We start from the raw sequence: 21,989 nt of genomic DNA, 5'->3' as shown, positions 1-21,989 counted from the left end.
TTGGTCAGAATTTTGGATTTAAAGAAAAAAAATCTACCTGGGATGAATGCGATCATGGAATTCAGGGCTTGACGACTGATTGTATAAAAATGTGTTTTAGTTGTCTGGTTAAAAAAAGTCGCCTTTGTTGCTGAAGTTGTTTAAAATTGTGATAAATCTATAAATACCATGTTTTCTATACGGTAGTTCAGCTCACGGCCATGCCGACCTGGGAGTGCCCAATCTCATCAGATCTTGGAAGCCAAGCAGGCATGGGCCTGGTTAGTGCGTGTGCAGGGGACTCACCTGGAATACTGGGTGCTGTGAGCCTTTACATTGGTCAGAATTTTGGATTTAAAGAAAAAAAATCTACCTGGGATGAATGCGATCATGGAATTCAGGGCTTGACGACTGATTGTATAAAAATTTGTTTTAGTTGTCTGGTTGACGAAAGTTGCCTTTTGTTGCTGAAGTTGTTGAAAATTGTGACAAATCTATATATACTATGTTTTCTATGCTGTGCTCCAGCTCGCGGCCATACCTGCCTGGGAGTGCCCAATCTCATCGGATCTTGGAAGCCAAGCGGGCACGGGCCTGGTTAGTACGTGTGCAGGAGACTCACTTGGAATACCAGGTGCTGTGAGCTTTTAAATTGGTCAGAATTTTGAATTTAAAGAAAAAAATCTACCTGGGATGAATGCGATCATGGAATTCAGGACTTGACGACTGATTGTAGAAAAATGTGTTTTAGTTGTCTGGTTAAAGAAAGTTGCCTTTGTTGCTGAAGTTGTTTAAAATTGTGACAAATCTATATATACTATGTTTTCTATACTGTACTCCAGCTCATGGCCATACCTGCCTGGGAGTGCCCAATCTCATCAGATCTTGGAAGCCAAGCAGGCACGGGCCTGGTTAGTATGTGTGCAGGAGACTCACTTGGAATACTGGGTGCTGTGAGCTTTTAAATTGGTCAGAATTTTGGATTTAAAGAAAAAAAATCTACCTGGGATGAATGCGATCATGGAATTAAGGACTTGACGACTGATTGTAGAAAAATGTGTTTTAGTTGTCTGGTTAAAGAAAGTTGCATTTGTTGCTGAAGTTGTTTAAAATTGTGACAAATCTATATATACTATGTTTTCTATACTGCACTCCGGCTCACGGCCATACCTGCCTGGGAGTGCCCAATCTCGTCGGATCTTGGAAGCCAAGCAGGCACGGGCCTGGTTAGTACATGTGCAGGAGACTCACTTGGAATACTGGGTGCTGTGAGCTTTTAAATTGGTCAGAATTTTGGATTTAAAGAAAAAAAATCTACCTGGGATGAATGCGATCATGGAATTCAGGACTTGACGACTGATTGTAGAAAAATGTGTTTTAGTTGTCTGGTTAAAGAAAGTTGCCTTGTTGCTGAAGTTGTTTAAAATTGTGACAAATCTATATATACTATGTTTTCTATGCCGTACTCCAGCTCACGGCTATACCTACCCGGGAGTGCCCAATCTCGTCAGATCTTGGGGGCCAAGCAGGCATGGGCCTGGTTAGTACATGTGCAGGAGACTCACTTGGAATACCAGGTGCTGTGAGCTTTTAAATTGGTCAGAATTTTGAATTTAAATAAAAAAATCTACCTGGGATGAATGCGATCATGGAATTCAGGACTTGACGACTGATTGTATAAAAATGTGTTTTAGTTGTCTGGTTAAAGAAAGTTGCCTTTGTTGCTGAAGTTGTTTAAAATTGTGACAAATCTATATATACTATGTTTTCTATACTGCACTCCAGCTCATGGCCGTACGATGATGATGATGAATATATTTATTAGATAGAATGTTAGAGTACAAGTACAGTCACACAGTAGCATGTATTACAGTACAAATAACGTCAAACATCCTGTCTAAGAGGAGCATTTCAAAAAAGCCCTTGCGGGCTTGTTTCCGTTGAAAGTCCTTCATACATAAATCATCCACAAAAAACAATACAAATAAAAATAAATCCAATATTAAATTACGCAATTGATGCATCGTAACATTAGAAAGACAAAAATAAAATGTTATTACACCGCCAGTGCAAACTAACAATTAATCTAGAATAAATTACGCCACTGATGCCTGGGAGTGCCCAATCTCATCAGATCTTGGAAGCCAAGCAGGCACGGGCCTGGTTAGTATGTGTGCAGGAGACTCACTTGGAATACTGGGTGCTGTGAGCTTTTAAATTGGTCAGAATTTTGGATTTAAAGAAAAAAAATCTACCTGGGATGAATGCGATCATGGAATTCAGGACTTGACGACTGATTGTATAAGAATGTGTTTTAGTTGTCTGGTTAAAGAAAGTCGCCTTTGTTGCTGAAGTTGTTTAAAATTGTGATAAATCTATAAATACCATGTTTTCTATACAGGCGTTCGGCTCACGGCCATACCGACCTGGGAGTGCCCAATCTCGTCAGGTCTTGGAAGCCAAGCAGGCACGGGCCTGGTTAGTACGTGTGCAGGAGACGCACTTGGAATACTGGGTGCTGTGAGCTTTTAAATTGGTCAGAATTTTGGATTTAAAGAAAAAAAATCTACCTGGGATGAATGCGATCATGGAATTCAGGACTTGACGACTGATTGTATAAAAATGTGTTTTAGTTGTCTGGTTAAAGAAAGTTGCCTTTGTTGCTGAAGTTGTTTAAAATTGTGACAAATCTATATATACTATGTTTTCTATACTGTACTCCAGCTCATGGCAATACCTGCCTGGGAGTGCCCGATCTCATCAGATCTCGGAAGCCAAGCAGGCATGGGCCTGGTTAGTACGTGTGCAGGAGACTCACTTGGAATACTGGGTGCTGTGAGCTTTTAAATTGGTGAGAATTTTGGATTTAAAGAAAAAAAATCTACCTGGGATGAATGCGATCATGGAATTAAGGACTTGACGACTGATTGTAGAAAAATGTGTTTTAGTTGTCTGGTTAAAGAAAGTTGCATTTGTTGCTGAAGTTGTTTAAAATTGTGACAAATCTATATATACTATGTTTTCTATACTGTGCTCTGGCTCATGGCCATACCTGCCTGGGAGTGCCCAATCTCATCAGATCTTGGAAGCCAAGCAGGCACGGGCCTGGTTAGTATGTGTGCAGGAGACTCACTTGGAATGCTGGGTGCTGTGAGCTTTTAAATGGGTCAGAATTTTGGATTTGAAGAAAAAAAATCTACCTGGGATGAATGCGATCATGGAATTCAGGACTTGACGACTGATTGTAGAAAAATGTGTTTTAGTTGTCTGGTTAAAGAAAGTTGCCTTTGTTGCTAAAGTTGTTGAAAAGTGTGACAAATCTATATATACTATGTTTTCTATACTGTACTCTGGCTCACGGCCATACCTGCCTGGGAGTGCCCAATCTCGTCAGGTCTTGGAGGCCAAGCAGGCATGGGCCTGGTTAGTACATGTGTGGGAGACTCACTTGGAATACCAGGTGCTGTGAGCTTTTAAATTGGTCAGAATTTTGAATTTAAAGAAAAAAATCTACCTGGGATGAATGCGATCATGGAATTCAGGACTTGACGACTGATTGTAGAAAAATGTGTTTTAGTTGTCTGGTTAAAGAAAGTTGCCTTTGTTGCTGAAGTTGTTTAAAATTGTGACAAATCTATATATACTATGTTTTCTATACTGTACTCCAGCTCATGGCCATACCTGCCTGGGAGTGCCCAATCTCATCAGATCTTGGAAGCCAAGCAGGCACGGGCCTGGTTAGTATGTGTGCAGGAGACTCACTTGGAATACTGGGTGCTGTGAGCTTTTAAATTGGTCAGAATTTTGGATTTAAAGAAAAAAAATCTACCTGGGATGAATGCGATCATGGAATTAAGGACTTGACGACTGATTGTAGAAAAATGTGTTTTAGTTGTCTGGTTAAAGAAAGTTGCATTTGTTGCTGAAGTTGTTTAAAATTGTGACAAATCTATATATACTATGTTTTCTATACTGCACTCCGGCTCACGGCCATACCTGCCTGGGAGTGCCCAATCTCGTCGGATCTTGGAAGCCAAGCAGGCACGGGCCTGGTTAGTACATGTGCAGGAGACTCACTTGGAATACTGGGTGCTGTGAGCTTTTAAATTGGTCAGAATTTTGGATTTAAAGAAAAAAAATCTACCTGGGATGAATGCGATCATGGAATTCAGGACTTGACGACTGATTGTAGAAAAATGTGTTTTAGTTGTCTGGTTAAAGAAAGTTGCCTTGTTGCTGAAGTTGTTTAAAATTGTGACAAATCTATATATACTATGTTTTCTATGCCGTACTCCAGCTCACGGCTATACCTACCCGGGAGTGCCCAATCTCGTCAGATCTTGGGGGCCAAGCAGGCATGGGCCTGGTTAGTACATGTGCAGGAGACTCACTTGGAATACCAGGTGCTGTGAGCTTTTAAATTGGTCAGAATTTTGAATTTAAATAAAAAAATCTACCTGGGATGAATGCGATCATGGAATTCAGGACTTGACGACTGATTGTATAAAAATGTGTTTTAGTTGTCTGGTTAAAGAAAGTTGCCTTTGTTGCTGAAGTTGTTTAAAATTGTGACAAATCTATATATACTATGTTTTCTATACTGCACTCCAGCTCATGGCCGTACGATGATGATGATGAATATATTTATTAGATAGAATGTTAGAGTACAAGTACAGTCACACAGTAGCATGTATTACAGTACAAATAACGTCAAACATCCTGTCTAAGAGGAGCATTTCAAAAAAGCCCTTGCGGGCTTGTTTCCGTTGAAAGTCCTTCATACATAAATCATCCACAAAAAACAATACAAATAAAAATAAATCCAATATTAAATTACGCAATTGATGCATCGTAACATTAGAAAGACAAAAATAAAATGTTATTACACCGCCAGTGCAAACTAACAATTAATCTAGAATAAATTACGCCACTGATGCCTGGGAGTGCCCAATCTCATCAGATCTTGGAAGCCAAGCAGGCACGGGCCTGGTTAGTATGTGTGCAGGAGACTCACTTGGAATACTGGGTGCTGTGAGCTTTTAAATTGGTCAGAATTTTGGATTTAAAGAAAAAAAATCTACCTGGGATGAATGCGATCATGGAATTCAGGACTTGACGACTGATTGTATAAGAATGTGTTTTAGTTGTCTGGTTAAAGAAAGTCGCCTTTGTTGCTGAAGTTGTTTAAAATTGTGATAAATCTATAAATACCATGTTTTCTATACAGTCGTTCGGCTCACGGCCATACCGACCTGGGAGTGCCCAATCTCGTCAGGTCTTGGAAGCCAAGCAGGCACGGGCCTGGTTAGTACGTGTGCAGGAGACGCACTTGGAATACTGGGTGCTGTGAGCTTTTAAATTGGTCAGAATTTTGGATTTAAAGAAAAAAAATCTACCTGGGATGAATGCGATCATGGAATTCAGGACTTGACGACTGATTGTATAAAAATGTGTTTTAGTTGTCTGGTTAAAGAAAGTTGCCTTTGTTGCTGAAGTTGTTTAAAATTGTGACAAATCTATATATACTATGTTTTCTATACTGTACTCCAGCTCATGGCAATACCTGCCTGGGAGTGCCCGATCTCATCAGATCTCGGAAGCCAAGCAGGCATGGGCCTGGTTAGTACGTGTGCAGGAGACTCACTTGGAATACTGGGTGCTGTGAGCTTTTAAATTGGTGAGAATTTTGGATTTAAAGAAAAAAAATCTACCTGGGATGAATGCGATCATGGAATTAAGGACTTGACGACTGATTGTAGAAAAATGTGTTTTAGTTGTCTGGTTAAAGAAAGTTGCATTTGTTGCTGAAGTTGTTTAAAATTGTGACAAATCTATATATACTATGTTTTCTATACTGTGCTCTGGCTCATGGCCATACCTGCCTGGGAGTGCCCAATCTCATCAGATCTTGGAAGCCAAGCAGGCACGGGCCTGGTTAGTATGTGTGCAGGAGACTCACTTGGAATGCTGGGTGCTGTGAGCTTTTAAATGGGTCAGAATTTTGGATTTGAAGAAAAAAAATCTACCTGGGATGAATGCGATCATGGAATTCAGGACTTGACGACTGATTGTAGAAAAATGTGTTTTAGTTGTCTGGTTAAAGAAAGTTGCCTTTGTTGCTAAAGTTGTTGAAAAGTGTGACAAATCTATATATACTATGTTTTCTATACTGTACTCTGGCTCACGGCCATACCTGCCTGGGAGTGCCCAATCTCGTCAGGTCTTGGAGGCCAAGCAGGCATGGGCCTGGTTAGTACATGTGTGGGAGACTCACTTGGAATACCAGGTGCTGTGAGCTTTTAAATTGGTCAGAATTTTGAATTTAAAGAAAAAAATCTACCTGGGATGAATGCGATCATGGAATTCAGGACTTGACGACTGATTGTAGAAAAATGTGTTTTAGTTGTCTGGTTAAAGAAAGTTGCCTTTGTTGCTGAAGTTGTTTAAAATTGTGACAAATCTATATATACTATGTTTTCTATACTGTACTCCGGCTCACGGCCATACCTGCCTGGGAGTGCCCAATCTCGTCAGATCTTGGAGGCCAAGCAGGCATGGGCCTGGTTAGTACATGTGTGGGAGACTCACTTGGAATACCAGGTGCTGTGAGCTTTTAAATTGGTCAGAATTTTGGATTTAAAGAAAAAAAATCTACCTGGGATGAATGCGATCATGGAATTCAGCACTTGACGACTGATTGTAGAAAAATGTGTTTTAGTTGTCTGGTTAAAGAAAATTGCCTTTGTTGCTGAAGTTGTTTAAAATTGTGACAAATCTATATATACTATGTTTTCTATGCCGTGCTCCAGCTCACGGCCATACCTACCTGGGAGTGCCCAATCTCGTCAGATCTTGGGGGCCAAGCAGGCATGGGCCTGGTTAGTACGTTTGCAGGAGACTCACTTGGAATACCAGGTGCTGTGAGCTTTTAAATTGGTCAGAATTTTGGATTTAAAGAAAAAAAATCTACCTGGGATGAATGCGATCATGGAATTCAGGACTTGACGACTGATTGTAGAAAAATGTGTTTTAGTTGTCTGGTTAAAGAAAGTTGCATTTGTTGCTGAAGTTGTTTAAAATTGTGACAAATCTATATATACTATGTTTTCTATACTGTACTCCGGCTCACGGCCATACCTGCCTGGGAGTGCCCAATCTCATCGGATCTTGGAAGCCAAGCAGGCACGGGCCTGGTTAGTACATGTGCAGGAGACTCACTTGGAATACCAGGTGCTGTGAGCTTTTAAATTGGTCAGAATTTTGAATTTAAAGAAAAAAATCTACCTGGGATGAATGCGATCATGGAATTCAGGACTTGACGACTGATTGTATAAAAATGTGTTTTAGTTGTCTGGTTAAAGAAAGTTGCCTTTTTTGCTGAAGTTGTTTAAAATTGTGACAAATCTATATATACTATGTTTTCTATACTGTACTCCGGCTCACGGCCATACCTGCCTGGGAGTGCCCAATCTCGTCAGATCTTGGAGGCCAAGCAGGCATGGGCCTGGTTAGTACATGTGTGGGAGACTCACTTGGAATACCAGGTGCTGTGAGCTTTTAAATTGGTCAGAATTTTGGATTTAAAGAAAAAAAATCTACCTGGGATGAATGCGATCATGGAATTCAGCACTTGACGACTGATTGTAGAAAAATGTGTTTTAGTTGTCTGGTTAAAGAAAATTGCCTTTGTTGCTGAAGTTGTTTAAAATTGTGACAAATCTATATATACTATGTTTTCTATGCCGTACTCCAGCTCACGGCCATACCTACCTGGGAGTGCCCAATCTCGTCAGATCTTGGGGGCCAAGCAGGCATGGGCCTGGTTAGTACGTTTGCAGGAGACTCACTTGGAATACCAGGTGCTGTGAGCTTTTAAATTGGTCAGAATTTTGGATTTAAAGAAAAAAAATCTACCTGGGATGAATGCGATCATGGAATTCAGGACTTGACGACTGATTGTAGAAAAATGTGTTTTAGTTGTCTGGTTAAAGAAAGTTGCATTTGTTGCTGAAGTTGTTTAAAATTGTGACAAATCTATATATACTATGTTTTCTATACTGTACTCCGGCTCACGGCCATACCTGCCTGGGAGTGCCCAATCTCATCGGATCTTGGAAGCCAAGCAGGCACGGGCCTGGTTAGTACATGTGCAGGAGACTCACTTGGAATACCAGGTGCTGTGAGCTTTTAAATTGGTCAGAATTTTGAATTTAAAGAAAAAAATCTACCTGGGATGAATGCGATCATGGAATTCAGGACTTGACGACTGATTGTAGAAAAATGTGTTTTAGTTGTCTGGTTAAAGAAAGTTGCCTTTGTTGCTGAAGTTGTTTAAAATTGTGACAAATCTATATATACTATGTTTTCTATACTGTACCCCAGCTCATGGCCATACCTGCCTGGGAGTGCCCAATCTCATCAGATCTTGGAAGCCAAGCAGGCACGGGCCTGGTTAGTACGTGTGCAGGAGACTCACTTGGAATACTGGGTGCTGTGAGCTTTTAAATTGGTCAGAATTTTGGATTTAAAGAAAAAAATCTACCTGGGATGAATGCGATCATGGAATTCAGGACTTGACGACTGATTGTAGAAAAATGTGTTTTAGTTGTCTGGTTAAAGAAAGTTGCATTTGTTGCTGAAGTTGTTTAAAATTGTGACAAATCTATATATACTATGTTTTCTATACTGCACTCCGGCTCACGGCCATACCTGCCTGGGAGTGCCCAATCTCGTCGGATCTTGGAAGCCAAGCAGGCACGGGCCTGGTTAGTACATGTGCAGGAGACTCACTTGGAATACTGGGTGCTGTGAGCTTTTAAATTGGTCAGAATTTTGGATTTAAAGAAAAAAAATCTACCTGGGATGAATGCGATCATGGAATTCAGGACTTGACGACTGATTGTAGAAAAATGTGTTTTAGTTGTCTGGTTAAAGAAAGTTGCCTTTGTTGCTGAAGTTGTTTAAAATTGTGACAAATCTATATATACTATGTTTTCTATGCCGTACTCCAGCTCACGGCCATACCTACCCGGGAGTGCCGAATCTCGTCAGATCTTGGGGGCCAAGCAGGCATGGGCCTGGTTAGTACATGTGCAGGAGACTCACTTGGAATACCAGGTGCTGTGAGCTTTTAAATTGGTCAGAATTTTGAATTTAAAGAAAAAAATCTACCTGGGATGAATGCGATCATGGAATTCAGGACTTGACGACTGATTGTATAAAAATGTGTTTTAGTTGTCTGGTTAAAGAAAGTTGCCTTTGTTGCTGAAGTTGTTTAAAATTGTGACAAATCTATATATACTATGTTTTCTATACTGCACTCCAGCTCATGGCCGTACGATGATGATGATGAATATATTTATTAGATAGAATGTTAGAGTACAAGTACAGTCACACAGTAGCATGTATTACAGTACAAATAACGTCAAACATCCTGTCTAAGAGGAGCATTTCAAAAAAGCCCTTGCGGGCTTGTTTCCGTTGAAAGTCCTTCGTACATAAATCATCCACAAAAAACAATACAAATAAAAATAAATCCAATATTAAATTACGCAATTGATGCAACGTAACATTAGAAAGACAAAAATAAAATGTTATTACACCGCCAGTGCAAACTAACAATTAATCTAGAATAAATTACGCCACTGATGCCTGGGAGTGCCCAATCTCATCGGATCTTGGGGGCCAAGCAGGCATGGGCCTGGTTAGTACGTTTGCAGGAGACTCACTTGGAATACTGGGTGCTGTGAGCTTTTAAATTGGTCAGAATTTTGGATTTAAAGAAAAAAAATCTACCTGGGATGAATGCGATCATGGAATTCAGGACTTGACGACTGATTGTAGAAAAATGTGTTTTAGTTGTCTGGTTAAAGAAAGTTGCCTTGTTGCTGAAGTTGTTTAAAATTGTGACAAATCTATATATACTATGTTTTCTATACTGCACTCCGGCTCACGGCCATACCTGCCTGGGAGTGCCCAATCTCGTCGGATCTTGGAAGCCAAGCAGGCACGGGCCTGGTTAGTACATGTGCAGGAGACTCACTTGGAATACTGGGTGCTGTGAGCTTTTAAATTGGTCAGAATTTTGGATTTAAAGAAAAAAAATCTACCTGGGATGAATGCGATCATGGAATTCAGGACTTGACGACTGATTGTAGAAAAATGTGTTTTAGTTGTCTGGTTAAAGAAAGTTGCCTTGTTGCTGAAGTTGTTTAAAATTGTGACAAATCTATATATACTATGTTTTCTATGCCGTACTCCAGCTCACGGCTATACCTACCCGGGAGTGCCCAATCTCGTCAGATCTTGGGGGCCAAGCAGGCATGGGCCTGGTTAGTACATGTGCAGGAGACTCACTTGGAATACCAGGTGCTGTGAGCTTTTAAATTGGTCAGAATTTTGAATTTAAATAAAAAAATCTACCTGGGATGAATGCGATCATGGAATTCAGGACTTGACGACTGATTGTATAAAAATGTGTTTTAGTTGTCTGGTTAAAGAAAGTTGCCTTTGTTGCTGAAGTTGTTTAAAATTGTGACAAATCTATATATACTATGTTTTCTATACTGCACTCCAGCTCATGGCCGTACGATGATGATGATGAATATATTTATTAGATAGAATGTTAGAGTACAAGTACAGTCACACAGTAGCATGTATTACAGTACAAATAACGTCAAACATCCTGTCTAAGAGGAGCATTTCAAAAAAGCCCTTGCGGGCTTGTTTCCGTTGAAAGTCCTTCATACATAAATCATCCACAAAAAACAATACAAATAAAAATAAATCCAATATTAAATTACGCAATTGATGCATCGTAACATTAGAAAGACAAAAATAAAATGTTATTACACCGCCAGTGCAAACTAACAATTAATGTAGAATAAATTACGCCACTGATGCCTGGGAGTGCCCAATCTCATCAGATCTTGGAAGCCAAGCAGGCACGGGCCTGGTTAGTATGTGTGCAGGAGACTCACTTGGAATACTGGGTGCTGTGAGCTTTTAAATTGGTCAGAATTTTGGATTTAAAGAAAAAAAATCTACCTGGGATGAATGCGATCATGGAATTCAGGACTTGACGACTGATTGTATAAGAATGTGTTTTAGTTGTCTGGTTAAAGAAAGTCGCCTTTGTTGCTGAAGTTGTTTAAAATTGTGATAAATCTATAAATACCATGTTTTCTATACAGTCGTTCGGCTCACGGCCATACCGACCTGGGAGTGCCCAATCTCGTCAGGTCTTGGAAGCCAAGCAGGCACGGGCCTGGTTAGTACGTGTGCAGGAGACGCACTTGGAATACTGGGTGCTGTGAGCTTTTAAATTGGTCAGAATTTTGGATTTAAAGAAAAAAAATCTACCTGGGATGAATGCGATCATGGAATTCAGGACTTGACGACTGATTGTATAAAAATGTGTTTTAGTTGTCTGGTTAAAGAAAGTTGCCTTTGTTGCTGAAGTTGTTTAAAATTGTGACAAATCTATATATACTATGTTTTCTATACTGTACTCCAGCTCATGGCAATACCTGCCTGGGAGTGCCCGATCTCATCAGATCTCGGAAGCCAAGCAGGCATGGGCCTGGTTAGTACGTGTGCAGGAGACTCACTTGGAATACTGGGTGCTGTGAGCTTTTAAATTGGTGAGAATTTTGGATTTAAAGAAAAAAAATCTACCTGGGATGAATGCGATCATGGAATTAAGGACTTGACGACTGATTGTAGAAAAATGTGTTTTAGTTGTCTGGTTAAAGAAAGTTGCATTTGTTGCTGAAGTTGTTTAAAATTGTGACAAATCTATATATACTATGTTTTCTATACTGTGCTCTGGCTCATGGCCATACCTGCCTGGGAGTGCCCAATCTCATCAGATCTTGGAAGCCAAGCAGGCACGGGCCTGGTTAGTATGTGTGCAGGAGACTCACTTGGAATGCTGGGTGCTGTGAGCTTTTAAATGGGTCAGAATTTTGGATTTGAAGAAAAAAAATCTACCTGGGATGAATGCGATCATGGAATTCAGGACTTGACGACTGATTGTAGAAAAATGTGTTTTAGTTGTCTGGTTAAAGAAAGTTGCCTTTGTTGCTAAAGTTGTTGAAAAGTGTGACAAATCTATATATACTATGTTTTCTATACTGTACTCTGGCTCACGGCCATACCTGCCTGGGAGTGCCCAATCTCGTCAGGTCTTGGAGGTCAAGCAGGCATGGGCCTGGTTAGTACATGTGTGGGAGACTCACTTGGAATACCAGGTGCTGTGAGCTTTTAAATTGGTCAGAATTTTGAATTTAAAGAAAAAAATCTACCTGGGATGAATGCGATCATGGAATTCAGGACTTGACGACTGATTGTAGAAAAATGTGTTTTAGTTGTCTGGTTAAAGAAAGTTGCCTTTGTTGCTGAAGTTGTTTAAAATTGTGACAAATCTATATATACTATGTTTTCTATACTGTACTCCGGCTCACGGCCATACCTGCCTGGGAGTGCCCAATCTCGTCAGATCTTGGAGGCCAAGCAGGCATGGGCCTGGTTAGTACATGTGTGGGAGACTCACTTGGAATACCAGGTGCTGTGAGCTTTTAAATTGGTCAGAATTTTGGATTTAAAGAAAAAAAATCTACCTGGGATGAATGCGATCATGGAATTCAGCACTTGACGACTGATTGTAGAAAAATGTGTTTTAGTTGTCTGGTTAAAGAAAATTGCCTTTGTTGCTGAAGTTGTTTAAAATTGTGACAAATCTATATATACTATGTTTTCTATGCCGTACTCCAGCTCACGGCCATACCTACCTGGGAGTGCCCAATCTCGTCAGATCTTGGGGGCCAAGCAGGCATGGGCCTGGTTAGTACGTTTGCAGGAGACTCACTTGGAATACCAGGTGCTGTGAGCTTTTAAATTGGTCAGAATTTTGGATTTAAAGAAAAAAAATCTACCTGGGATGAATGCGATCATGGAATTCAGGACTTGACGACTGATTGTAGAAAAATGTGTTTTAGTTGTCTGGTTAAAGAAAGTTGCATTTGTTGCTGAAGTTGTTTAAAATTGTGACAAATCTATATATACTATGTTTTCTATACTGTACTCCGGCTCACGGCCATACCTGCCTGGGAGTGCCCAATCTCATCGGATCTTGGAAGCCAAGCAGGCACGGGCCTGGTTAGTACATGTGCAGGAGACTCACTTGGAATACCAGGTGCTGTGAGCTTTTAAATTGGTCAGAATTTTGAATTTAAAGAAAAAAATCTACCTGGGATGAATGCGATCATGGAATTCAGGACTTGACGACTGATTGTAGAAAAATGTGTTTTAGTTGTCTGGTTAAAGAAAGTTGCCTTTGTTGCTGAAGTTGTTTAAAATTGTGACAAATCTATATATACTATGTTTTCTATACTGTACTCCAGCTCATGGCCATACCTGCCTGGGAGTGCCCAATCTCACCAGATCTTGGAAGCCAAGCAGGCACGGGCCTGGTTAGTACGTGTGCAGGAGACTCGCTTGGAATACTGGGTGCTGTGAGCTTTTAAATTGGTCAGAATTTTGGATTTAAAGAAAAAAATCTACCTGGGATGAATGCGATCATGGAATTCAGGACTTGACGACTGATTGTAGAAAAATGTGTTTTAGTTGTCTGGTTAAAGAAAGTTGCATTTGTTGCTGAAGTTGTTTAAAATTGTGACAAATCTATATATACTATGTTTTCTATACTGCACTCCGGCTCACGGCCATACCTGCCTGGGAGTGCCCAATCTCGTCGGATCTTGGAAGCCAAGCAGGCACGGGCCTGGTTAGTACATGTGCAGGAGACTCACTTGGAATACTGGGTGCTGTGAGCTTTTAAATTGGTCAGAATTTTGGATTTAAAGAAAAAAAATCTACCTGGGATGAATGCGATCATGGAATTCAGGACTTGACGACTGATTGTAGAAAAATGTGTTTTAGTTGTCTGGTTAAAGAAAGTTGCCTTTGTTGCTGAAGTTGTTTAAAATTGTGACAAATCTATATATACTATGTTTTCTATGCCGTACTCCAGCTCACGGCCATACCTACCCGGGAGTGCCGAATCTCGTCAGATCTTGGGGGCCAAGCAGGCATGGGCCTGGTTAGTACATGTGCAGGAGACTCACTTGGAATACCAGGTGCTGTGAGCTTTTAAATTGGTCAGAATTTTGAATTTAAAGAAAAAAATCTACCTGGGATGAATGCGATCATGGAATTCAGGACTTGACGACTGATTGTATAAAAATGTGTTTTAGTTGTCTGGTTAAAGAAAGTTGCCTTTGTTGCTGAAGTTGTTTAAAATTGTGACAAATCTATATATACTATGTTTTCTATACTGCACTCCAGCTCATGGCCGTACGATGATGATGATGAATATATTTATTAGATAGAATGTTAGAGTACAAGTACAGTCACACAGTAGCATGTATTACAGTACAAATAACGTCAAACATCCTGTCTAAGAGGAGCATTTCAAAAAAGCCCTTGCGGGCTTGTTTCCGTTGAAAGTCCTTCGTACATAAATCATCCACAAAAAACAATACAAATAAAAATAAATCCAATATTAAATTACGCAATTGATGCAACGTAACATTAGAAAGACAAAAATAAAATGTTATTACACCGCCAGTGCAAACTAACAATTAATCTAGAATAAATTACGCCACTGATGCCTGGGAGTGCCCAATCTCATCGGATCTTGGGGGCCAAGCAGGCATGGGCCTGGTTAGTACGTTTGCAGGAGACTCGCTTGGAATACCAGGTGCTGTGAGCTTTTAAATTGGTCAGAATTTTGGATTTAAAGAAAAAAAATCTACCTGCGATGAATGCGATCATGGAATTCAGGACTTGACGACTGATTGTAGAAAAATGTGTTTTAGTTGTCTGGTTAAAGAAAGTTGCATTTGTTGCTGAAGTTGTTTAAAATTGTGACAAATCTATATATACTATGTTTTCTATACTGTACTCCGGCTCACGGCCATACCTGCCTGGGAGTGCCCAATCTCATCGGATCTTGGAAGCCAAGCAAGCACGGGCCTGGTTAGTACGTGTGCAGGAGACTCACTTGGAATACTGGGTGCTGTGAGCTTTTAAATTGGTCAGAATTTTGGATTTAAAGAAAAAAAATCTACCTGGGATGAATGCGATCATGGAATTCAGGACTTGACGACTGATTGTAGAAAAATGTGTTTTAGTTGTCTGGTTAAAGAAAGTTGCCTTTGTTGCTGAAGTTGTTTAAAATTGTGACAAATCTATATATACTATGTTTTCTATGCCGTACTCCAGCTCACGGCCATACCTACCTGGGAGTGCCCAATCTCGTCAGATCTTGGAGGCCAAGCAGGCACGGGCCTGGTTAGTACATGTGCAGGAGACTCACTTGGAATACCAGGTGCTGTGAGCTTTTAAATTGGTCAGAATTTTGAATTTAAAGAAAAAAATCTACCTGGGATGAATGCGATCATGGAATTCAGGACTTGACGACTGATTGTAGAAAAATGTGTTTTAGTTGTCTGGTTAAAGAAAGTTGCCTTTGTTGCTGAAGTTGTTTAAAATTGTGACAAATCTATATATACTATGTTTTCTATACTGTACTCCAGCTCATGGCCATACCTGCCTGGGAGTGCCCAATCTCATCAGATCTTGGAAGCCAAGCAGGCACGGGCCTGGTTAGTACGTGTGCAGGAGACTCACTTGGAATACTGGGTGCTGTGAGCTTTTAAATTGGTCAGAATTTTGGATTTAAAGAAAAAAATCTACCTGGGATGAATGCGATCATGGAATTCAGGACTTGACGACTGATTGTAGAAAAATGTGTTTTAGTTGTCTGGTTAAAGAAAGTTGCCTTTGTTGCTGAAGTTGTTTAAAATTGTGACAAATCTATATATACTATGTTTTCTATGCCGTACTCCAGCTCACGGCCATACCTACCCGGGAGTGCCCAATCTCGTCAGATCTTGGGGGCCAAGCAGGCATGGGCCTGGTTAGTACATGTGCAGGAGACTCACTTGGAATACCAGGTGCTGTGAGCTTTTAAATTGGTCAGAATTTTGAATTTAAAGAAAAAAATCTACCTGGGATGAATGCGATCATGGAATTCAGGACTTGACGACTGATTGTATAAAAATGTGTTTTAGTTGTCTGGTTAAAGAAAGTTGCCTTTGTTGCTGAAGTTGTTTAAAATTGTGACAAATCTATATATACTATGTTTTCTATACTGCACTCCAGCTCATGGCCGTACGATGATGATGATGAATATATTTATTAGATAGAATGTTAGAGTACAAGTACAGTCACACAGTAGCATGTATTACAGTACAAATAACGTCAAACATCCTGTCTAAGAGGAGCATTTCAAAAAAGCCCTTGCGGGCTTGTTTCCGTTGAAAGTCCTTCGTACATAAATCATCCACAAAAAACAATACAAATAAAAATAAATCCAATATTAAATTACGCAATTGATGCAACGTAACATTAGAAAGACAAAAATAAAATGTTATTACACCGCCAGTGCAAACTAACAATTAATCTAGAATAAATTACGCCACTGATGCCTGGGAGTGCCCAATCTCATCAGATCTTGGAAGCCAAGCAGGCACGGGCCTGGTTAGTATGTGTGCAGGAGACTCACTTGGAATACTGGGTGCTGTGAGCTTTTAAATTGGTCAGAATTTTGGATTTAAAGAAAAAAAATCTACCTGGGATGAATGCGATCATGGAATTCAGGACTTGACGACTGATTGTATAAGAATGTGTTTTAGTTGTCTGGTTAAAGAAAGTCGCCTTTGTTGCTGAAGTTGTTTAAAATTGTGATAAATCTATAAATACCATGTTTTCTATACAGTCGTTCGGCTCACGGCCATACCGACCTGGGAGTGCCCAATCTCGTCAGATCTTGGAAGCCAAGCAGGCACGGGCCTGGTTAGTACATGTGCAGGAGACTCACTTGGAATACCAGGTGCTGTGAACTTTTAAATTGGTCAGAATTTTGAATTTAAAGAAAAAAATCTACCTGGGATGAATGCGATCATGGAATTCAGGACTTGACGACTGATTGTATAAGAATGTGTTTTAGTTGTCTGGTTAAAGAAAGTTGCCTTTGTTGCTGAAGTTGTTTAAAATTGTGATAAATCTATAAATACCATGTTTTCTATACAGTCGTTCAGCTCGCGGCCATACAGACCTGGGAGTGCCCAATCTTGTCAGATCTTGGAAGCCAAGCAGGCATGGGCCTGGTTAGTATGTGTGCAGGAGACTCACTTGGAGTGCCGGGTGCTGTGAGCTTCTAAGTTGGTCAGAATTTTGGATTTAAAGAAAAAAAATCTACCTGGGATGAATGCGATCATGGAATTCAGGGCTTGACGACTGATTGTATAAAAATGTGTTTTAGTTGTCTGGTTAAAGAAAGTTGCCTTTGTTGCTGAAGTTGTTTAAAATTGTGACAAATCTATATATACTATGTTTTCTATACTGTACTCCAGCTCATGGCCATACCTGCCTGGGAGTGCCCAATCTCATCAGATCTTGGAAGCCAAGCAGGCACGGGCCTGGTTAGTACATGTGCAGGGGACTCACTTGGAATACTGGGTGCTGTGAGCTTTTAAATTGGTCAGAATTTTGGATTTAAAGAAAAAAAATCTACCTGGGATGAATGCGATCATGGAATTCAGGACTTGACGACTGATTGTAGAAAAATGTGTTTTAGTTGTCTGGTTAAAGAAAGTTGCCTTTGTTGCTGAAGTTGTTTAAAATTGTGACAAATCTATATATACTATGTTTTCTATGCCGTACTCCAGCTCACGGCCATACCTACCTGGTAGTGCCCAATCTCGTCAGATCTTGGGGGCCAAGCAGGCATGGGCCTGGTTAGTACGTTTGCAGGAGACTCACTTGGAATACCAGGTGCTGTGAGCTTTTAAATTGGTCAGAATTTTGGATTTAAAGAAAAAAAATCTACCTGGGATGAATGCGATCATGGAATTCAGGACTTGACGACTGATTGTAGAAAAATGTGTTTTAGTTGTCTGGTTAAAGAAAGTTGCATTTGTTGCTGAAGTTGTTTAAAATTGTGACAAATCTATATATACTATGTTTTCTATGCTGTACTCCGGCTCACGGCCATACCTGCCTGGGAGTGCCCAATCTCATCGGATCTTGGGGGCCAAGCAGGCATGGGCCTGGTTAGTACGTTTGCAGGAGACTCGCTTGGAATACCAGGTGCTGTGAGCTTTTAAATTGGTCAGAATTTTGGATTTAAAGAAAAAAAATCTACCTGGGATGAATGCGATCATGGAATTCAGGACTTGACGACTGATTGTAGAAAAATGTGTTTTAGTTGTCTGGTTAAAGAAAGTTGCATTTGTTGCTGAAGTTGTTTAAAATTGTGACAAATCTATATATACTATGTTTTCTATACTGTACTCCGGCTCACGGCCATACCTGCCTGGGAGTGCCCAATCTCATCGGATCTTGGAAGCCAAGCAGGCACGGGCCTGGTTAGTACGTGTGCAGGAGACTCACTTGGAATACTGGGTGCTGTGAGCTTTTAAATTGGTCAGAATTTTGGATTTAAAGAAAAAAAATCTACCTGGGATGAATGCGATCATGGAATTCAGGACTTGACGACTGATTGTAGAAAAATGTGTTTTAGTTGTCTGGTTAAAGAAAGTTGCCTTTGTTGCTGAAGTTGTTTAAAATTGTGACAAATCTATATATACTATGTTTTCTATGCCGTACTCCAGCTCACGGCCATACCTACCTGGGAGTGCCCAATCTCGTCAGATCTTGGAGGCCAAGCAGGCACGGGCCTGGTTAGTATGTGTGCAGTAGACTCACTTGGAATGCTGGGTGCTGTGAGCTTTTAAATGGGTCAGAATTTTGGATTTGAAGAAAAAAAATCTACCTGGGATGAATGCGATCATGGAATTCAGGACTTGCCGACTGATTGTAGAAAAATGTGTTTTAGTTGTCTGGTTAAAGAAAGTTGCCTTTGTTGCTGAAGTTGTTTAAAATTGTGACAAATCTATATATACTATGTTTTCTATGCCGTGCTCCAGCTCACGGCCATACCTACCTGGGAGTGCCCAATCTCGTCAGATCTTGGAGGCCAAGCAGGCATGGGCCTGGTTAGTATGTGTGCAGGAGACTCACTTGGAATACCAGGTGCCGTGAGCTTTTAAATTGGTCAGAATTTTGAATTTAAAGAAAAAAATCTACCTGGGATGAATGTGATCATGGAATTCAGGACTTGACGACTGATTGTATAAAAATGTGTTTTAGTTGTCTGGTTAAAGAAAGTTGCCTTTGTTGCTGAAGTTGTTTAAAATTGTGACAAATCTATATATACTATGTTTTCTATACTGTACTCCAGCTCATGGCCATACCTGCCTGGGAGTGCGTGATCTCATTGGATCTTGGAAGCCAAGCAGGCGCGGGCCTGGTTAGTACGTGTGCAGGAGACTCACTTGGAATACCGGGTGCTGTGAGCTTTTAAATTGGTCAGAATTTTGAATTTAAAGAAAAAAATCTACCTGGGATGAATGCGATCATGGAATTCAGGACTTGACGACTGATTGTATAAGAATGTGTTTTAGTTGTCTGGTTAAAGAAAGATGCCTTTGTTGCTGAAGTTGTTTAAAATTGTGATAAATCTATAAATACCATGTTTTCTATACAGTCGTTCAGCTCATGGCCATGCCGGCCTGGGAGTGCCCAATCTCGTCAGATCTTGGAAGCCAAGCAGGCATGGGCCTGGTTAGTACGTGTGCAGGAGACTCACTTGGTGTACCGGGTGCTGTGAGCTTTTAAATTGGTCAGAATTTTGGATTTAAAGAAAAAAAATCTACCTGGGATGAATGCGATCATGGAATTCAGGGCTTGACGACTGATTGTATAAAAATTTGTTTTAGTTGTCTGGTTGAAGAAAGTTGCCTTTTGTTGCTGAAGTTGTTGAAAATTGTGACAAATCTATATATACTATGTTTTCTATGCTGTGCTCCAGCTCGCGGCCATACCTGCCTGGGAGTGCCCAATCTCATCGGATCTTGGAAGCCAAGCGGGCACGGGCCTGGTTAGTACGTGTGCAGGAGACTCACTTGGAATACCAGGTGCTGTGAGCTTTTAAATTGGTCAGAATTTTGAATTTAAAGAAAAAAATCTACCTGGGATGAATGCGATCATGGAATTCAGGACTTGACGACTGATTGTATAAAAATGTGTTTTAGTTGTCTGGTTAAAGAAAGTTGCCTTTGTTGCTGAAGTTGTTTAAAATTGTGACAAATCTATATATACTATGTTTTCTATACTGTACTCCAGCTCATGGCAATACCTGCCTGGGAGTGCCCGATCTCATCAGATCTCGGAAGCCAAGCAGGCACGGGCCTGGTTAGTACGTGTGCAGGAGACTCACTTGGAATACTGGGTGCTGTGAGCTTTTAAATTGGTGAGAATTTTGGATTTAAAGAAAAAAAATCTACCTGGGATGAATGCGATCATGGAATTAAGGACTTGACGACTGATTGTAGAAAAATGTGTTTTAGTTGTCTGGTTAAAGAAAGTTGCATTTGTTGCTGAAGTTGTTTAAAATTGTGACAAATCTATATATACTATGTTTTCTATACTGTGCTCTGGCTCATGGCCATACCTGCCTGGGAGTGCCCAATCTCATCAGATCTTGGAAGCCAAGCAGGCACGTGCCTGGTTAGTATGTGTGCAGGAGACTCACTTGGAATGCTGGGTGCTGTGAGCTTTTAAATGGGTCAGAATTTTGGATTTGAAGAAAAGAAATCTACCTGGGATGAATGCGATCATGGAATTCAGGACTTGACGACTGATTGTAGAAAAATGTGTTTTAGTTGTCTGGTTAAAGAAAGTTGCCTTTGTTGCTAAAGTTGTTGAAAATTGTGACAAATCTATATATACTATGTTTTCTATACTGTACTCCGGCTCACGGCCATACCTGCCTGGGAGTGCCCAATCTCGTCAGGTCTTGGAGGCCAAGCAGGCATGGGCCTGGTTAGTACATGTGTGGGAGACTCACTTGGAATACCAGGTGCTGTGAGCTTTTAAATTGGTCAGAATTTTGAATTTAAAGAAAAAAATCTACCTGGGATGAATGCGATCATGGAATTCAGGACTTGACGACTGATTGTATAAAAATGTGTTTTAGTTGTCTGGTTAAAGAAAGTTGCCTTTGTTGCTGAAGTTGTTTAAAATTGTGACAAATCTATATATACTATGTTTTCTATACTGTACTCTGGCTCACGGCCATACCTGCCTGGGAGTGCCCAATCTCGTCAGATCTTGGAGGCCAAGCAGGCATGGGCCTGGTTAGTACATGTGTGGGAGACTCACTTGGAATACCAGGTGCTGTGAGCTTTTAAATTGGTCAGAATTTTGGATTTAAAGAAAAAAAATCTACCTGGGATGAATGCGATCATGGAATTCAGCACTTGACGACTGATTGTAGAAAAATGTGTTTTAGTTGTCTGGTTAAAGAAAGTTGCATTTGTTGCTGAAGTTGTTTAAAATTGTGACAAATCTATATATACTATGTTTTCTATACTGTACTCCGGCTCACGGCCATACCTGCCTGGGAGTGCCCAATCTCATCGGATCTTGGAAGCCAAGCAGGCACGGGCCTGGTTAGTACATGTGTGGGAGACTCACTTGGAATACCAGGTGCTGTGAGCTTTTAAATTGGTCAGAATTTTGAATTTAAAGAAAAAAATCTACCTGGGATGAATGCGATCATGGAATTCAGGACTTGACGACTGATTGTAGAAAAATGTGTTTTAGTTGTCTGGTTAAAGAAAGTTGCCTTTGTTGCTGAAGTTGTTTAAAATTGTGACAAATCTATATATACTATGTTTTCTATACTGTACTCCAGCTCATGGCCATACCTGCCTGGGAGTGCCCAATCTCATCAGATCTTGGAAGCCAAGCAGGCACGGGCCTGGTTAGTACGTGTGCAGGAGACTCACTTGGAATACTGGGTGCTGTGAGCTTTTAAA

At 40.4% G+C, this 21,989-nt stretch overlaps 54 pseudogenes; all 54 read left to right on the top strand.

Moving 5' to 3' along the window:
* The first annotated feature begins 190 nt into the window (after positions 1-190).
* On the top strand, positions 191-309 carry LOC137913479 (5S ribosomal RNA; annotated as a pseudogene).
* Positions 310-506: 197 nt separating this feature from the next.
* Positions 507-625, top strand: LOC137913062 (5S ribosomal RNA; annotated as a pseudogene).
* Positions 626-820: 195 nt separating this feature from the next.
* LOC137913211 (5S ribosomal RNA) lies at positions 821-939 on the top strand (annotated as a pseudogene).
* Positions 940-1,135: 196 nt separating this feature from the next.
* LOC137913162 (5S ribosomal RNA) lies at positions 1,136-1,254 on the top strand (annotated as a pseudogene).
* A 195-nt stretch (positions 1,255-1,449) lies between these two features.
* LOC137913507 (5S ribosomal RNA) lies at positions 1,450-1,568 on the top strand (annotated as a pseudogene).
* Positions 1,569-2,387: 819 nt separating this feature from the next.
* On the top strand, positions 2,388-2,506 carry LOC137913501 (5S ribosomal RNA; annotated as a pseudogene).
* A 196-nt stretch (positions 2,507-2,702) lies between these two features.
* On the top strand, positions 2,703-2,821 carry LOC137913035 (5S ribosomal RNA; annotated as a pseudogene).
* A 196-nt stretch (positions 2,822-3,017) lies between these two features.
* On the top strand, positions 3,018-3,136 carry LOC137913292 (5S ribosomal RNA; annotated as a pseudogene).
* A 196-nt stretch (positions 3,137-3,332) lies between these two features.
* Positions 3,333-3,451, top strand: LOC137913047 (5S ribosomal RNA; annotated as a pseudogene).
* A 195-nt stretch (positions 3,452-3,646) lies between these two features.
* On the top strand, positions 3,647-3,765 carry LOC137913209 (5S ribosomal RNA; annotated as a pseudogene).
* A 196-nt stretch (positions 3,766-3,961) lies between these two features.
* LOC137913161 (5S ribosomal RNA) lies at positions 3,962-4,080 on the top strand (annotated as a pseudogene).
* Positions 4,081-4,275: 195 nt separating this feature from the next.
* LOC137913506 (5S ribosomal RNA) lies at positions 4,276-4,394 on the top strand (annotated as a pseudogene).
* An 819-nt stretch (positions 4,395-5,213) lies between these two features.
* Positions 5,214-5,332, top strand: LOC137913500 (5S ribosomal RNA; annotated as a pseudogene).
* Positions 5,333-5,528: 196 nt separating this feature from the next.
* LOC137913034 (5S ribosomal RNA) lies at positions 5,529-5,647 on the top strand (annotated as a pseudogene).
* A 196-nt stretch (positions 5,648-5,843) lies between these two features.
* LOC137913291 (5S ribosomal RNA) lies at positions 5,844-5,962 on the top strand (annotated as a pseudogene).
* Positions 5,963-6,158: 196 nt separating this feature from the next.
* Positions 6,159-6,277, top strand: LOC137913046 (5S ribosomal RNA; annotated as a pseudogene).
* Positions 6,278-6,472: 195 nt separating this feature from the next.
* On the top strand, positions 6,473-6,591 carry LOC137913198 (5S ribosomal RNA; annotated as a pseudogene).
* A 196-nt stretch (positions 6,592-6,787) lies between these two features.
* On the top strand, positions 6,788-6,906 carry LOC137913359 (5S ribosomal RNA; annotated as a pseudogene).
* Positions 6,907-7,102: 196 nt separating this feature from the next.
* On the top strand, positions 7,103-7,221 carry LOC137913329 (5S ribosomal RNA; annotated as a pseudogene).
* A 195-nt stretch (positions 7,222-7,416) lies between these two features.
* On the top strand, positions 7,417-7,535 carry LOC137913186 (5S ribosomal RNA; annotated as a pseudogene).
* Positions 7,536-7,731: 196 nt separating this feature from the next.
* LOC137913358 (5S ribosomal RNA) lies at positions 7,732-7,850 on the top strand (annotated as a pseudogene).
* Positions 7,851-8,046: 196 nt separating this feature from the next.
* LOC137913317 (5S ribosomal RNA) lies at positions 8,047-8,165 on the top strand (annotated as a pseudogene).
* Positions 8,166-8,360: 195 nt separating this feature from the next.
* On the top strand, positions 8,361-8,479 carry LOC137913082 (5S ribosomal RNA; annotated as a pseudogene).
* Positions 8,480-8,674: 195 nt separating this feature from the next.
* On the top strand, positions 8,675-8,793 carry LOC137913159 (5S ribosomal RNA; annotated as a pseudogene).
* A 1,133-nt stretch (positions 8,794-9,926) lies between these two features.
* On the top strand, positions 9,927-10,045 carry LOC137913158 (5S ribosomal RNA; annotated as a pseudogene).
* A 195-nt stretch (positions 10,046-10,240) lies between these two features.
* On the top strand, positions 10,241-10,359 carry LOC137913505 (5S ribosomal RNA; annotated as a pseudogene).
* An 819-nt stretch (positions 10,360-11,178) lies between these two features.
* Positions 11,179-11,297, top strand: LOC137913499 (5S ribosomal RNA; annotated as a pseudogene).
* Positions 11,298-11,493: 196 nt separating this feature from the next.
* LOC137913033 (5S ribosomal RNA) lies at positions 11,494-11,612 on the top strand (annotated as a pseudogene).
* Positions 11,613-11,808: 196 nt separating this feature from the next.
* On the top strand, positions 11,809-11,927 carry LOC137913290 (5S ribosomal RNA; annotated as a pseudogene).
* Positions 11,928-12,123: 196 nt separating this feature from the next.
* Positions 12,124-12,242, top strand: LOC137913023 (5S ribosomal RNA; annotated as a pseudogene).
* A 195-nt stretch (positions 12,243-12,437) lies between these two features.
* On the top strand, positions 12,438-12,556 carry LOC137913174 (5S ribosomal RNA; annotated as a pseudogene).
* Positions 12,557-12,752: 196 nt separating this feature from the next.
* LOC137913357 (5S ribosomal RNA) lies at positions 12,753-12,871 on the top strand (annotated as a pseudogene).
* Positions 12,872-13,067: 196 nt separating this feature from the next.
* LOC137913306 (5S ribosomal RNA) lies at positions 13,068-13,186 on the top strand (annotated as a pseudogene).
* Positions 13,187-13,381: 195 nt separating this feature from the next.
* On the top strand, positions 13,382-13,500 carry LOC137913264 (5S ribosomal RNA; annotated as a pseudogene).
* A 195-nt stretch (positions 13,501-13,695) lies between these two features.
* Positions 13,696-13,814, top strand: LOC137913157 (5S ribosomal RNA; annotated as a pseudogene).
* Positions 13,815-14,948: 1,134 nt separating this feature from the next.
* On the top strand, positions 14,949-15,067 carry LOC137913263 (5S ribosomal RNA; annotated as a pseudogene).
* Positions 15,068-15,263: 196 nt separating this feature from the next.
* On the top strand, positions 15,264-15,382 carry LOC137913266 (5S ribosomal RNA; annotated as a pseudogene).
* A 195-nt stretch (positions 15,383-15,577) lies between these two features.
* Positions 15,578-15,696, top strand: LOC137913081 (5S ribosomal RNA; annotated as a pseudogene).
* Positions 15,697-15,891: 195 nt separating this feature from the next.
* On the top strand, positions 15,892-16,010 carry LOC137913446 (5S ribosomal RNA; annotated as a pseudogene).
* An 819-nt stretch (positions 16,011-16,829) lies between these two features.
* LOC137913201 (5S ribosomal RNA) lies at positions 16,830-16,948 on the top strand (annotated as a pseudogene).
* Positions 16,949-17,458: 510 nt separating this feature from the next.
* On the top strand, positions 17,459-17,577 carry LOC137913131 (5S ribosomal RNA; annotated as a pseudogene).
* Positions 17,578-17,773: 196 nt separating this feature from the next.
* LOC137913339 (5S ribosomal RNA) lies at positions 17,774-17,892 on the top strand (annotated as a pseudogene).
* A 196-nt stretch (positions 17,893-18,088) lies between these two features.
* Positions 18,089-18,207, top strand: LOC137913189 (5S ribosomal RNA; annotated as a pseudogene).
* A 196-nt stretch (positions 18,208-18,403) lies between these two features.
* LOC137913119 (5S ribosomal RNA) lies at positions 18,404-18,522 on the top strand (annotated as a pseudogene).
* Positions 18,523-19,033: 511 nt separating this feature from the next.
* On the top strand, positions 19,034-19,152 carry LOC137913326 (5S ribosomal RNA; annotated as a pseudogene).
* Positions 19,153-19,347: 195 nt separating this feature from the next.
* Positions 19,348-19,466, top strand: LOC137913409 (5S ribosomal RNA; annotated as a pseudogene).
* Positions 19,467-19,661: 195 nt separating this feature from the next.
* Positions 19,662-19,780, top strand: LOC137913303 (5S ribosomal RNA; annotated as a pseudogene).
* Positions 19,781-19,977: 197 nt separating this feature from the next.
* LOC137913061 (5S ribosomal RNA) lies at positions 19,978-20,096 on the top strand (annotated as a pseudogene).
* A 195-nt stretch (positions 20,097-20,291) lies between these two features.
* LOC137913106 (5S ribosomal RNA) lies at positions 20,292-20,410 on the top strand (annotated as a pseudogene).
* Positions 20,411-20,606: 196 nt separating this feature from the next.
* Positions 20,607-20,725, top strand: LOC137913486 (5S ribosomal RNA; annotated as a pseudogene).
* A 196-nt stretch (positions 20,726-20,921) lies between these two features.
* On the top strand, positions 20,922-21,040 carry LOC137913045 (5S ribosomal RNA; annotated as a pseudogene).
* A 195-nt stretch (positions 21,041-21,235) lies between these two features.
* On the top strand, positions 21,236-21,354 carry LOC137913163 (5S ribosomal RNA; annotated as a pseudogene).
* A 196-nt stretch (positions 21,355-21,550) lies between these two features.
* On the top strand, positions 21,551-21,669 carry LOC137913252 (5S ribosomal RNA; annotated as a pseudogene).
* Positions 21,670-21,864: 195 nt separating this feature from the next.
* Positions 21,865-21,983, top strand: LOC137913079 (5S ribosomal RNA; annotated as a pseudogene).
* Positions 21,984-21,989: the final 6 nt, after the last annotated feature.

Source organism: Brachionichthys hirsutus, unplaced genomic scaffold, assembly GCF_040956055.1.
Source record: "Brachionichthys hirsutus isolate HB-005 unplaced genomic scaffold, CSIRO-AGI_Bhir_v1 contig_259, whole genome shotgun sequence".
In the NCBI taxonomy this organism is placed as follows: domain Eukaryota; kingdom Metazoa; phylum Chordata; class Actinopteri; order Lophiiformes; family Brachionichthyidae; genus Brachionichthys; species Brachionichthys hirsutus.
This window is presented reverse-complemented; position numbering and strand designations above follow the sequence as displayed.